The sequence below is a fragment of the Macadamia integrifolia genome, chromosome 6 (assembly GCF_013358625.1).
Source record: "Macadamia integrifolia cultivar HAES 741 chromosome 6, SCU_Mint_v3, whole genome shotgun sequence".
NCBI classification, from domain to species: domain Eukaryota; kingdom Viridiplantae; phylum Streptophyta; class Magnoliopsida; order Proteales; family Proteaceae; genus Macadamia; species Macadamia integrifolia.
This window is the reverse complement of record NC_056562.1, coordinates 8211450-8221417: the sequence shown is the minus strand read 5'-3', so window position 1 is coordinate 8221417 and position 9968 is coordinate 8211450. Positions and strand designations below refer to the sequence as shown.

The window sequence follows — 9968 nt, the reverse complement described above, 5'->3', positions numbered from 1 at the left end:
TCCCCCCCCCCCCTCTTCCCTCCCTTGCATATTCTTCTCTTTGGTAATGAATTATTTATTCACCCAAAAAAAAAAAATTCAGTGAGGAGATGGGTAAATAATTTTCATCAAGACAGAAATATTTTTCAACAAGGAGACAAGTAATCTTTATGAGAAGACAAATTAAAATATATAATCTTAAAAAGATATGCAGATAATGCAATGGGGAGAATCTATATCACCAATTCTCCATTCTCCCCCTCATGTGTAGCACAACATGTGGGAAAATAATACATAGGATGATAATTCCAATATCACAGTAACAACTTGAAAACACAGAACCAAGGTACCCACAGGGCAGAAAATGGTTTATATATATATATATATATATATAATCATTCCACAGTAGTATAATAACCATCATCAACATCTGCTAGGGGCAACCTTCAAAACATCTCATTTTGTAGAAAAAGAGTGGATTTCAAACATAATAGATATGAACTCCTCAATTGTTAGAACCAACAAAAAGCGGAATAGTGGCCAATTTGTACTATTGGCCTCACTTACAAAGGGATGGAGGGATATGGTGATGGTTCGGATCTCACCTGATCATTTTCAACTTGAAGGCTATCAAGCTATAGCTAATTGGCATTGCCGTATGTGGAATTTCAACTAGGTGATATGGTGATGGTTCGGATCTAACCTGATCGTTTTCCTCCTAGTACTATGCACAAGCTCCATCCTTGAAATGTGGGTCCGTACAAGATCTTAAAGCGTATTGGTCCCAATGCCTACATGTTAAAGTTGCCTCCATCCATGGAGATCAACAGTGTTCAATCTTGTCGATTTTACACTCTCTGTAGGTCATCATTCTGATGAAGGTGATACGGAGCATGCATTACGGCTTCCCAATTTGTGACCCCTACAGAGGATGTTATTGAAGATGTCCTTAACAACAAGTTCACTATAGTTCATGGTGGTAAAGGTTACTACTCATTTCTCCTCAAATGGAAAGGATGACCCATCAATGATGCTACTTGGATCCATGCCAATGATTTTCAGCGCAGTGATGCAGATCTCTACAAGCGCTACATGTCATTTCTCCATTCGTCGGAGACGAATGATTTTAAGAGGGGGAGCTGATGTATAGATAGACATGGTGGTCTATACTACAAAAGAAGGAAGAAAGCCAGCCAATCGAACCAGCCCATCAGCCCAAATCTGGTCTGATCGAATCTGGCCACAGCTAGCCTTAGAACTCTCATGTGATTCCTAGTTAGGATCTGTTTTATTGTTTATTTAGTCGTACTCTATGTTGGAGACTTAGGTTTACTTTTAGAAAGTTTTATTTCGAATTTGACATTGTTTTTAATTTGTTTTTTGGTGGACAAGTCAATTAATCAGTTAGTAGCTTAAGTTCTAAGCTAAGTAGGTTACCTAATAGATATTGCCGTAAACTAATTAGGTTTCCTATTTTGTGTTGGAGTCCTAAACCTCTATAAAAGAGGCATTCAAGGTTCAAAATATCGGGTTTCGACCCTTAGGGAGACCGAAATTTTGGTCAAAATTTGGGAAATTTCAAGGAAACCAAGGAAATTTTCTTGGTTTGGTGGAAACCTTGATTTTGACTCCCAAAATGTGTTTTTTTCTTGCCTGATTTTTTGTGTACTTCCTATTTTAGACATTTCTAACCTATTCACATAATTAGTTTCATGGAAAACACCTAAAGTCATACTTGTGGTGTTAACAAAAGTTTGCTAATGTACGTTAAGTTGTTGACTGAAACTATACTACATAAGTACATATATAAGTTATTAACTGAAAATGTGAAATACATTATTAAAAGTTAAAAAAAAAAAACAAAACATAATGTAAAGGATCCAAAATAAATAATAATATTACATAATGTGAGTTATCTCTGAAGTCTCAAGTCTCAATAGTCAACACTCAACACTCAACAACCAATTCCAAGTAGAGTGTCTAGGCGGTTCGAGTCCACGAGTTGTGTACCACTGCACATGGTTGCTCCTCTGAAGGCACCACATACGAGCCCCATGACATGTTTTAGGCCTAATTGTTTTGGTAGTCCGTCACTGCCCATCTATAAGATGCATCATCAACATTAGTTAGGTATCCCAGCCTAGGGAGTGGCTCAGTCATAGATCATAGTGATAGGATGTGGATGTGGCATACAAGGTATGGATGGATATCCAAAGATATTGTCAACATTAGATGACTGAATTACCCTCCTGTCCAAATGAAGTAGAAGATCCACCCTAGTGTCCATTCCCACCGCCATATCCAAATGAACCGGTAATCTCGAAGGATGGCACACAATGTTTGGGGAGATGGCATTTACCTTTTTTGGTCCAAGCTCCCTTCCTCAGGCAGACTTGCTATGAATGTGCAAGATTCAAGCTTAGAATGAAGATTTGATGGCATAAGGACAAAATCTTAAGTGTTTTCCCAAGTTTCTCACTTCATAGAGAAGAAATAGGGGAGAGGGTAATTTTGAAATAAGAAGGCTTGGTTTCCCATTTAAGAAGGTTTTATAAAGGTTGACCCATTGGTCCAATCGAAAATTCCCACATTTCGAGTAAACTTCCCATATTTTAAGGAAAATTTCCACACTGAGAATTTTGGTCGATATTAGTCGAAACCAGTGACTTTTAAAAGTCACATGGTATTTGGTATCGGAGTCCTAGGATACCATGGAAACATGGAAAATTTTGACAGTATCAGTGGAAACCTTGAACCATTAAGGCATTGCTGTAACTTTATGACAATTATTAATGAATGAAATTTGCAGCTTTGTGCTTCCAAAATTCTGAGAGAGAATTCTTTAACAGCTAAGATAACTTTAGGTGAGAGGCTCAGGCTAAGATAGCCATCCCACTCACACCTATCCCATCTCATCCTCTTTTCCTTTGTTCCAGTTTGTGAGAGAGTGTCTGAGAGTGTTCTATTATTTGTTTGAAGACCAGCAACCATAGCTGATTGATGAACAGTCTAAGAATAGAATCGAGTTCAACAAGGAAGTTAGGGTTTTGAGGTACTATCAAGTGGCCATATCTCCTAAGTTTGAAGTCTGATCAGCAAGCCCTTCTAGGGCTTTATTCCAGCCTCCAAGATTGAGTGGCCGTCTGAGGTGTTTTTGCTGCTGTTCTTGAAGAATCTCCTAGTTTCCTTATTTAGACACCTGAAATCAAGAAGGTGCTGAAATAACCTAGAGGGCGGTGAATATGTTATACTAGTGGAATTTTAGTTCTTTTCGAAATAATGTCCCAAGCATGATTGTAAATAAGAAATGCGGAATAAAATAAAATAAGCACAATCACACAACACTGAGAATTACGTTGGAATCATGACTCGATTTCCTGCAACTTTCATGAAAGGTCCATCTCCTGATACCAACTCTAAGGTTGCCCAAAATTCTATTGAGTCTGGTCATTGTGTTTTTCACTAGAACATATATTTCTAAATATGTTCTACCGCACCTATGGACTTCCATGCTTGGTCAAAAGATGTCCTAAGATCATTGTAATATGATGATATACAATGCATGGTGTGCGTGCAGCCGTGCACATATATGTATTGAAAGTACAAGTTACAATATGAAGAATCTAATCTATCCTAGAAGTCTTCATCTTGACTTGATACTTGGAATCTTCATCATCACTTGATGTTTCCACTTTTGCACTTCATCATCTTCATCTTGTCTTGAAGCTTCCACTCTTAAGTCTTTGTGTCTTGACTTGATACTCTGAATATGCATAGCTTAGCACACACAGTTAAAGCTATTGATTGTTTGTTGTTACCAAAACATATATAGGAGTTTGGGCATATTCCCTAAAGGTGCAGATCTCTGTAACCAGCCAGAAGATTTCGAAGATATTTTAGGGTTTTGTTCAGCACCCTAACCCCTCCACTTGATTGAAGTTTGGCCCCATTCTGAGCCTTTACTTCCAACCGCAGGCAGCCCTAGTTCTGCCCTGTTATGGGGCTTATTTCTATATCTGTTTTTCAGATTTATCTATCCTAATGCTTGGTGTAGTTGGATTTTTGGGGATTATTGATCTCTCAATACCCTTACATTAAATATTAGAACAACTCATATCTCACAGTCCAACAATCCGATCTCCTTTAAACTCCCATCGAGTGGAGATCTTAGACACAAGAGTTAACTTCTAGAAAAGTAATAAAAATCCAATGGACAGAAAGGAAATACTGCAGTGGAACATAATTAGAAACTCAAAGCCCTAAAAAATATGAACCAGCAGAACTTCCAATCAACCTAACTTTTTTTTTTTTTTCTTTTCCCTTGGGATAGTAAGGGCCCAAGGAGAGTTGAACTCATGACCTCTTAATTTTGAGGTGTTGGTCTTTGTCAACTGAGCAACCCTCTTGGTTCAATCAACCCAACTGATCAGGTTGAAATTTTAATCAAGCACTCCTTATAGGGCAGAGAAGAATCTATCAAAGGATGACTCACATCCAAGGGTAGATTCCCTTCCTTCAAGTATCAATACCAACGTGGAGAAAGAGATTTCTTGATCAGAAAATCAAGAAAGCTACATATGGACTACAAACAGTAAGAAGTAGGAACAATAGCGGCAAGGGACAATCAACAGCAATATTGCAGGAGAGACGTATCCTGCACAGGAAAGAAATACCAGCAGTCAGACCCATGGAGAACCTCATACACAGAGAATAAGAACACATCAGTAGCAGCAACAAGAAGACCAAAACAGAAACACATCAACACTCCACACGCAGGGAAGAACAGCAGTTGCGGACCATGGAGAATGTCATACACAGAATAAGAACAGCAGTAGCAGCAGCAAGAAGATCAAAACAGAAACACATCGACACTACACATGCAGGGAAGAACTGCAATAGGCAAGCATGAGAAACCTAGTTTTGTATTCATACTTGCCCAACTAGGGTTTCACCAAGAACAAAACAATGAAGAATGTTGAGACAGAATAGAACAACATCCACATGAGATTTTTTTTTTTTTTTTTCTTCTTCGTCGTTTTGATACCATGTAATTTAATCTGATCTTGATAGCCAGGATTTTATTTTTTGGGGGGTCAAAAGATAGCCCGGATCAGTGAAGACGAAGAGGGAGAGAAGAAAGGGGGGAGGGGGGAGAGAAAGAAGAGAGTTAACGTAGGGGTGAAAAGAAGAGCACATGGTTAGACTTCTTCTAACTGTAGGGTAGTGTGCTTCATCTATAATAAAGTGAACTTACAAGTTCAAAAGACTCCTTAGACCATAGTTTTTAAGGCGCTGCTAAGGCATCGCCTTACCAGCACTTGGCGCTGATGCGGTCTAGAGATGGTAAGGCAATGCTCTGCCTTATGTGAAGTGGCGCCTTATGGGTTTTTTTTTTTTTTTTTTTAAACACATTTTAAAATTACTTGAAGAAGATTCCAAATATAGATTTTTTATTGGTAGGTGTATGGTTTTGTTAACACTTGAGATGTATGGAATCAGCTTTACTCCGCCAAAAATAACCAAAACAAACAAAACAAAAACACAATTCACAAACAGGGTTTGGATTTTGTCAAGAGTTTTAAGAAAGGGCTTTGAGAAGGAATCAAGGAACAAGGAAGAACCACTGATTCAGGTGACCATTTTGCTCCGGCAGCGGTGAGCTTCATTCTTCTTTGACAGGAGTAGAAATATAGTGGATGACCTTAGGGCTAAGGCACTCATTTTGGCATCATAGAGGTAAGTATAACAAATACTTGTATTTTTTATGTCTTCTTTTCTTTATATTTATAATTTTGTTTCATAATTATGTATTTATATTATATGTTAATATGATTGATGATTGATGATTGATGAAGATGAACTTAGTTTATTCACTTTATTGATTTGTTTTCTTGGTGAATATCTTACATTGGTATGAATATGAACCTTTAATATTTATTTAACATATGAGTAATAGGATTCAACTAGGATTTGAGCCAAATAGATTGGTTTTATAAAAAAATTACACAGGAACGCTTTGGTCGATAAGGCGACGCTTTATGCCCGCCTTATCGCTAAGGCACTCCGAAAGACCCTCAAACGCCTCCGTCGCGTTACCGCCTTAAAAATTATGCCTTAGACACCTCAACTGTTGTAGATTTAAAGCCAAACATTGTAAGCTTTTTTAAGAGAAGTTGAGATAATGAAATTTGAAGTAATCTTCATGGCTGAGAGATTCAGTTGAGGTGTGGGATGCCTAAACTATGAGAGGGTGAGAGTCCCAAGGGAGAGGTTGAGAGGCCTAATCCCATCTATCTTCTTCCCCCTTCTCCCCTTCCATCGACTCTTCTTTTTCATATTTGTTTCCTCTGTTATCCTGGGTGTTGCAGCATCTGATCATCAATCTTTGAAGACCAAAAGCAAGCCCCATCGGTTGCTTTCACTGCTGGGATTTTTCCAGACCAAGTCCAAGACCTGCAGTTCAGGGTTTTCTCCAGAAATTGAAGCAACTTCGAGTGAGCAGATCTCAGCCTCTCACCATCAGTTAAAGGTGGTTTTTCGAGGAGCTTTTCCGGCCATTAGGAGATACCTTCGATCAGGGTTTGAGTCCATTCTGAAGCTTCCTCCTCAAGTTTTTGACAGTTTCTTATTTCACATCACAAAGTTTCCTAATTCATGACTGAATCAAGAACCTTCCTAAACTTCCCCATCAGCCATCAACTAAAGCTAAAATTTTCAGAGATTATTTGGGCCATTACCATCTACCTTCGATTCAAGTTTCAGCTTCATTAGAAGGGCCAGGGTTGTGAGTTATCAATTTCCTTTTGTCTGACCTGATTATCTCCTAGAGTCAGGTACTGTTTCAGTTTCAGTTAATAGTCATGTCTGGTTCTGAGTTTCAATGATTGTTTTGGGGTTATAATTATTGTTATTTGTTGGGGATAAAGTGTTAAGTCCTTTGTTAATTTGATTCAGCGATTACTAGGACAGCTTTATTGGTTTTCTCAAATCTTTACAATTGGCTTGTTCTTGACCTAGCTGGTTAGGTTTGTTTTTGTGTTGGAGTTTGACTTGTAATTGGGGTTGGGTACTCATGTCTTCAGCCTTACATTATCAACGAAATGTAAACATAACTGATCTTCACCACAAATTATACTCACCATGACTTCCTCATATCTAATCACTACCACAAATTATAAATGTCATCATGACTACTAAAACATCACCATAAGCTTAACAAAAATGTTAAAACCTCAGGAAAATTAATTGCCTATTGCATCACAACCACCAAGCCAACTTGTGAGAATCTGAAGTCTACAAATTCATATCCCCATTATTTGTTAATCTATGAGAAATTCCTAATTTTCTATCTAATTTGCTAAACTGGTTTATAATAAGGTAGCCATTGTTCTCCATCTACCCCTCAACACATTAAATTATCAGATTAGCATGTATCTTCTTAAGAAGAGAAGTAGGTGTAGAGCAGACATTCAAGCTACATTTCAGGACATATATCAGTAAAAAGTTGGTGCTGTTCTGATATATATTTTCGATTAAGAAGAGCTAATGCTCAAGGGATAGGACATGGCCTGGGATTTATTGGCACAATATTTGCTGTTGTTTTTTGTGGTTTTCTGCTTGTACTGTTAATCAACTACTACTGCATCGTGTTTTTATATGTTGCATCTGATAATATGAAAAATATTGGCAGTATTGAATTTGGTTTGATTTCATCAGTCCAGTACATAAGAATACTTGTACTTCTACCTTTATTCAAAGCTACGATTCTGTTCTCATAGAAAATTATTCTGGATTTTGAGTTGTAATTATTTCTGCGATCTGATCACTCGTTAACCTCTGCAGTCACTGAGATTTGTTAAACTAATTATTTATTAATTGGTTCTTGCTACTAAACACCATGTCAGACTACCTTTGAATCAAGTCAGGTTCCCATCAAGGTCAGGTCTACATGTGTAGTTCAAGCGTGGCCAAATATTAAATTCTGGAGAACATAAAAGTGGATAGATCATAGTTTGAAGCATCACACACACACACACAAAAGTTGGATAAATCATAGTTTGAACCGTCCCACTGCCTTCTTGTCATTGCTGTCTTTTTAGGCATTCTATTTATACTAGATTAGACTTACAATTTATGCTTTTCTGTTCTTTTATTTCGTAATAGTTGGCATTCCCAAAAGGGCTTAATTCAGCTCCAGGAAGACCAAGGGTTTCTCCAAATAGTCCAGTTGTTTTTGATGTAAGTTTGGAATATATACCAGGTCTTGAAGTGGTCGAAGAGTAAGGTGATTTGCTTCTCCATTTTACTTTCTTGGCCTTCACCCGCTTCTCTGCTTACTGGAGCTTGATCATAAGACTTCCAATTATTCTTTTATGGTGTATTTTTTGTGAGTGGGACTGTTTCCTTCTTGCTTGTACTTAAGGGTTGGATGTAAGGTTCGGTTCCCTCTCTAATTGTACTTGGTTTTATTTTTCCAATAAAATTTAATGAGCCATTAAGGTCCTTGATATTATCCTACGAGCCTTTGTTTTTTGTGGAAAAGAAGTATAGATATATGGATTTGAGATAATATATGAGAAATTCTCTTTCATGTAGGAAAAATGAAGGCAGTTTACCTTTTTTTTTTTTTTCTGCAAATGAGGATCATTATAAGATAGTTTTGTAATCCTAAATAGCAGGCGACAAGTGCAACTTTAAGCTTTTCCAAACAAAAAAAAAAGCTGCAATTTTAAGCATTTGGACATATTATTCTTAACCTTGAAGTAATAATGTCTAGAAGGATAATGTGGAACTTAGGAAGCAGGGGACATTCTGCATCCAAGACATAATTGAATTAATGACCAAATCAACGAATCCTAGGTGGATTCCAGAAGCCATTTGGTTCACTTCCTTTATAGATGTGTGCAATCTTTAATTGTAATTAAAATTTCCAAATTTTATTTTTTCTGCAAAGTACAAATGACCTTGAATGATAGTGGCAGATAGATATAATTAGAGGGAGAGAGATAGAGGTAAACGAAGGTAGGTTGGGAAGTTTAGTGTTACACCCGTGCCCTAATGCAGCTGTTTGTCACAGATGAATCACAGGGAATAAACTGTACCCATGATTATTGATTGTATTAGTACACTGCCTACTTGTCACTGTAGGTCATGCCAGATAAATTGGAGGGGATTCAAATCTCCGAGGAAACACGGCTAAGTATCCTAACATTTAGAATTTTCATCAAAACATGTTAGTTAAGGCATACCCTGGTCGCTGTGCATAGATTCACACAGGACCCCGTAATCAGAAGGGCAATTGCACTGGAGAAATTCCAGTTAAGATGTACTCAGCATGACCCACGACTGATGACAACCGTTGGATGATTGGTGGTGCTATACTGCCAGAAACAAGTTTTCTGCCTATGGGGCCTGAGTCTTTGCACCATGTACTCCGAAACACCTTCGATGGTTCATGCATCATTTCAAATGTCGGATCAATGTGTTAAACCCTTGGGGAGGTTGGTCCACATGTGCCAAATTTAAAGAATAACCTCTTACATGAAAAACTCTTTATGGAACCAAATAGATCTTAGTCATTTGGACTAAAGTATATTAAGTGTAACTGAATTCATTTCCTTCATTTTCCTTCACTTTCACCCCATCGTTGTGTTTCCTTTCAGATGGTGACACAGGTGTTCAGGCAACAATGAGTGGTGAGACACCAGCTGCTGTGGCTGAAGAATTGTGGGTGCAGGAGTACGAGGAGCATGATCCTGACTGCGTGTGTGAGGATTGTGCTTAGGAGCACCTTGAAGATGATTGAAGATCATTTTCTTGTGTTTGAATCCTTTATGTGTAATTATGATGTGTTACATACATTATCTTTTGTGAATGCTATGGAATTGTTTCAGAATAACAGCTTATACATATTTACTAGAATGTAGATGTTCACCAATTCGTATTATGGATGTGATCTTATATTTTGCTGATTTATTAGGTAATCTTGT

General features: G+C 37.6%; 1 long non-coding RNA gene across 1 annotated transcript in view; it reads left to right on the top strand.

Annotated features, from left to right (window-relative positions):
- Positions 1–8491, top strand: part of LOC122081997 — a 19923-nt gene extending 11432 nt beyond the window's left edge. Inside the window, exon 2 of the long non-coding RNA XR_006141266.1 lies at positions 8143–8491. This is a non-coding gene — a long non-coding RNA (uncharacterized LOC122081997). The remainder of the gene's footprint in view (positions 1–8142) is intronic.
- Positions 8492–9968: the final 1477 nt, after the last annotated feature.